The sequence below is a fragment of the Apium graveolens genome, chromosome 11 (genome assembly GCF_009905375.1).
Source record: "Apium graveolens cultivar Ventura chromosome 11, ASM990537v1, whole genome shotgun sequence".
NCBI lineage: Eukaryota > Viridiplantae > Streptophyta > Magnoliopsida > Apiales > Apiaceae > Apium > Apium graveolens.
The window spans coordinates 63,478,067-63,484,066 of record NC_133657.1 but is presented as its reverse complement, the minus strand read 5'-3'; positions in this window follow the sequence as shown (position 1 = coordinate 63,484,066).

Here is a 6,000-nt window from a genome sequence, read left to right as displayed (position 1 = left end):
TTGTACCCAAAGAAATTTCATTCATTTCCTGCGTCTGAAAACCCAGTGGTATCCTATGGAGTAAGCCTTTGAGGAAATTCCGCAATTTTCTTTGGTAGGTCTTGAAATCATTTTCACTGGAATAAGAAAATCATTATCTTCAATTTCTATGTTCGGGAATTTTTTGTTTGAATAGCACATGATCTTCCTTTTCTTTAAAAGATTAAAATCACCTTTAAAAGCCTGGAGGAATCTTGAGTCTACCAATACTTTCAGTACCCTTAATTTAATATTTAAGAAAAAATTAAATTTCCAAAATTTTAAATTTCTTAAAAAATAAATTAATCAAAAATAAATATTTACGAAAAAATTAATTTTCAAGAGTTTCGAATTTTCTTAAAAATTTTAAAAAATGTAAATATAAGAATTTTAAATTTTCTGAAAAAAATAAATAAATTAGAAAATAAAAATTTGGGGTTTCCAACCGGCGACCAACATTTGCTAACTTGCAAAGTTTATTCCTAACCTGCGACGTCTATATAATAAACCAAGCCAATTGGTAGAAGCATTAAGTCTCAACCTGCGACTGGTTTTCCAAGTTAACTGGTGACTGCCATTTCATTTATTTGAACAAAATTTTAAGTTAATTTGTTGCGCCTGTACTTGGACAATCAACTTGTGACTGTCTTGTTTTCGTCCGCGCGTTAAACAGAAAGGTGCACGTTCAGGGCTGCCAAAATACTGGAGGTGTCAACTTTACTTCCTTTCCTTGTTCACTTTGATATACAAAAATGGCAGCTTAATAAATCCGTGATCTGCCGAAGTAAACAACAAAAAAATGGCAGCCAATTTCCTTTATTCTAGCAGCGAAAATATCCGAAAAATAAATTAAATTAAAAATTCTTATTTACAATAATTTAAATGATAAATTAATTTAAATCAAATTTATAAAATAAATTTATTTAAATTAAGTTTATAAAATAAACTTATTCAAGTTTAAATAATAAATTTATTTAAATTAAATTTTAAGAATAAATTTCCTAAATTAATTTTACAAAATAAATTGTGTAAATTCAAATTAATAAAATAAATTTATTTGAGGATCCAGATTTGTGTATCACTCAGTCAGTTCTGATACCAATTGTTAGGTACCGAAGTATCGTAGAAGGGGGGGGGGGTTGAATACGATACTCACTAAATTAAAAAATTCTTTCGAATCTGTTGCGGATATAAAATTTAGTGCTCGATTAGTAGTTCCGTGTTCTTGAGGTGAATAGCATTTGGGAATATAAAATGAGGAACACATGATATTCGGGGAAGTAGATATTCATATATAAATCTGTGAGGGGTGTTGCTACACTCCGCTAAATAAATTAATCGGCTACAATCTAAGAACAACAAAGTTCCTAGCTTCTACAAAGATTTACAAATCAAATCCTTACAATGATCTAGCTTTTGTTTATACAAGAATTTAATTACCGGGTAATGTTTATAATGCCCTTATGAATATACAAGAGTTAAACCGGGCATTATAACGTTACTCCGGTGAGAAGTTAAACGGGTACACAATTTTCTTGAGCTTCTCTGTATTTTCTTTGCTGCTTGTTTTTCATCAGCTCTCGTTTTGGAGAAGAAGATGAACAACACAAGTGAATTGCATATGCTGCAAAGTGTAGTCTTTTTATCAATTCAAAAATATGTGGTTAAAACTGAACCACACAATTTAATTAAATGTTCAACAAAGATGTGGCTAAGGAGTAACTTGCGACCAGGTACACTTCTGTAACTTGCAACCATAGGGACTCAACTTGCGACCAACTAAACAAAACCGACTTGATTTCCTTTTATAATTAACTTACGACTAAGTAAACAAGTACTGGTTTCTTTTACTTATATACTAACTTGCGACCATATATAGTTGTTTTTTTTGTTTTTTGTTTTTCATTTTGTTTTTGGTTTTCTTTTTCTTGTTTTTTTGTTTTTTTGGTTTTCTTTTTGTTTTCTTTTTGTTATGTTTTCTTTTTCTTGTTTTTTTCTTTTTGTTTTTCTTATTGTTTTGTTTTGTTTTCTTTTTCTTTTTATTTAAGTTTAAATATAACTTATATAAATAAACTAATTTAGATTTATAAAATAAAATTTATTTAAAGTTTATAAAATAAATCATTTTAAGTTTATTAAATAAATTATATTAAAGTCTATTAAATAAATTTATTTAATTTAACAATTAAACTTTGAGTTTCGCCAATCCCTCGAGCAGTTTAGCTGTATACCCTACGCACCTCTTCTCGTACTTTAACTGATAAACGTTCAATCCATGTACGTTCCTCAATTTAACAATTCTTCTAAAAATAATACCCAGATTCCTTTCACGAGCTGTGGACGCCTAGTACAATTGGTCTGGTTCACAGATGACTAACCCTGATTCACGTCTTCGTATTATAGCCTTGATTACATTATTAAGCTTGCAACAACTTTATCGCTTCAAACACTGACTGTCAATAAACAATTGTACTTGCACTGGAATCCTTTGGGGAACTTTAGACAACGTCTTCATTGCTACTACAATCTTGAATACTTCAATAACTGTTCTTCACCGACGCTTGAACATGTAAATGAACTCATGTCAGTGAGTATAACTTCAAGACTACAGTTGTCTTCTTTAACCTCTGTCTATACCATGTCTTCAATTCTTCAGATTTCTATGCTTCGAACACTGTCGATCTTCAATCAATGCCAATACACTGAAATCTTCTGGTAGCACTTACACACTGAATCCTCATCATTTCTGAAACACTGAAAGTCTTTAACCTTTATTCTTCACTGAGGCATGATCATATTAATGAACTTCTTTCAGTGACATGTAAACAGACTTCAAGATTTCTTCTAATCTTCTGATTCATTATATTTGCCTTGTCTTCATTTATTATGATTTCTTGTGTATTCGTAGTATTATTAACCTGTCATATTCTAGTGTTGTTTTCATGTTGAGTTATCACGTAACTGTTCATACAGCTACGCAGTCTCACCAAATGTGTATCATATAGCACATAATCATGTCATAACACGTAATCACATAATTCATGTAACACATAAGTCAGGTCGTCAAAAGATAGGACTCGGTACATTTAAAATTGAAATCAGGTCAAAAATAGAATTCGCCGATCAATAATCGACTCAGAACAAGTCGCAAATCAAGAGACCTTTCGATACAAAATAATTTGGGTCTCGAAAGTATTTTTATTGGAATCAGAATATTTTCCCGAGTCTAGACGCGTTCGTTTCGTATTAAACGGACGAACAGTTTATTTATTAGGAATAAAATAAGAATAAATCATTTAATAGTAATATTAATTAATTATTAAATACTTAAATATAGTTTTTAAAAGCTAAAAATAATTTTGTAGGAATTATTTGAATTACTTATAAATAATTATACTTTATTAACTATATATAAATAAAATTATTTGATTAAATAACTTGATCAATTAATTAAATTCATAAATAATTACTTAAAATAAATTATAAATAATTAAATCAAATTTTTTATTTTTGAAAATAATAAAAGAAAATGATTTTTTTGAAATTTAAAATAATTAATTAAATGATTTTTGGAATTTAAAATATTAACTAAATAATTTTTGGAATTTAAAAGAAATGATATTTATAAACAGAAATTGAATTTTGAATTTTTTTAAAACAGGTTTGAAATTTGGGGTTAGGGTTTAGGAAGATCAAATCCGGGTTAGGATTAAACCGAATCGGGTCGGTAACAGCTTAAACGGGTCGCCGGAGAACATCAAGAACAACCAATTATTCTTTAGTTTCCGGCGCTGCAGTTTTTCCTGGTGAGGTTCCGTCGAAGCCAAATCGGCTTCTTTTCAACCGTTTCCAATACAGAACAAATTCCAAACCTTCCAGGAGCACAATTAAAATAAGAACGATCATAATCAACGATTATATCGTTGATTCCGTTCAAAACCAGCGACTTTCTTGAGTTTTCCGGCCAAAAAATAAAATCATTCAATCCTCAACCAAAATCGATGAAACATATGCGAATTATAGCTACAATTATACACAACACGTTGGTGCAATCAAAATGAATCAACCTACTTCTATAATCAAGAAAACCGAAGAGATAAAAGTCATAAAAACCATAATTCGATTATATCATTCCGGGACTCAAATAATTTATATGAATACATGAATCGACTGTAAACGATCCCTGAAATCTATTCAAATCATCAAAATCAATCAATAATCATCAGAAATCAAAAGTCAATTTTCAAGCTCAAGAACATCAAAATTCGATTTTACTAAATACTTAGCCTCATATCGTGATTTTGGTATCAAAATAAAGGCCTTGAAACATGCTGTAATTTGGTTACAAGAGCATCAAGAACGCATCCCTATAGTTCCCAAAATCATTGATAAAAAATGAATAAAAATGAATTTTGCAGCTATTTATATTTTTAGAAAAATAAATACCCCAAAATCAATTAAGGGTGTTTTTATCCCTTATTTAAAATAATTAGGCCCAAAAATAATAATTATGGGGATTAATTTTTAAATCAAATAAATATAAAATTTATGTCAAAATTCTTCAAAAATTATGAATAATTCAAAAATGCAAAAATAATGGACATTTGAAATATGCATGATTTTATAAAAATAAAAATATGAATTTTGTGGGTTTTGACATCCTGGTGGGGCCGGTCCGTTGATTTTTGAGAAACTGAAACAATTTCTAAATTAACAGAAAATCCTGAAAACACATAAAATGCATGCAAACGCACATAAAATAAAATAAATCAAGTACCTCGATAAAGACGCTAATAAATACGCGTCCAGATTGCGGATCGATTCATATAAATATATTTTAAAATACTTAACAATTAATTAGAAAAATTTATGGTCCTTGCGGAGTCACAAATAACAACTCTAACATGTCATAACATAGCAATAATCATTTTAAACTCATGTAAACACATAATATTTATTTATTTATCACAAAATATTCACATAATTTTCCCGGATATTACATCCTTCCCCCTAACAAGATTATGTCCTCAAAATCAGCTCAGGAAAACAAGTGAGGATAGTTGGCTCGCATTTCGCTTTCCAATTCCCAGGTCGACTCCTCAACCTTGGGATTCCTTCACAAAACCCGCACTAAAGACACAGACTTATTCCTAAACACTTTTTCATGCCGGTCTAAAATATGCACCGGTCGCTCTATAAAAGACAAGTCTGGCTGAATCTCGATTGACTTATATTCTATCACATGATTTGAGTCAGGCAAATAACGCTTCAACATTGACACATGGAACACATTATGGATATGCTGCATGTGTGGCTGTAAGACTAGCTCGTAAGCGACCTTTCCCACACGCCTCAAAACTTCAAAAGGGCCAACATAACGAGGACTCGGCTTTCCTTTCATCCCAAATATGGATAAACCTTTCCAAGGTGAAATCTTTAGTAGCACTCCTTCTCCAACTTTAAATTCCATATCCTTTCTTGCAGGATCAACATATTTGCGTTGAAGATCTTGAGTTGCCATTAATCTATCTGAATGAGTTTTACTTTTTCTTTTGTCTGCTGGATCAATTCTGGATCCAAAATCTTTCTTTCACCCACCTCGTCCCAACATATTGGGGATCCGCATTTTCTGCCGTACAAGGTTTCATATGGTGGCATCCCAATATTGGCATGATAACTATTATTGTAGGATAATTCAACCAATGGCAAATGATCGTCCCAACTTTCTTCATAATCTAGAGCACATACCCTTAGCATGTCTTCAATAGTCTGAATTGTTCTTTCACTTTGACCATCTGTCTGCGGATGATATGTAGTCCTCATATTTAGCTTCGTTCCGAGACAATCTTGAAAACTTATCCAAAATCTTGAATTAAATCGAGGATCTCTATCTGAAACTATGGATACTAGAACTTCATGTCTAACCACAATTTCCTTCAGGTATAACTGAACCTATTTATCCAATGAGAGTCTCTCGTTGAT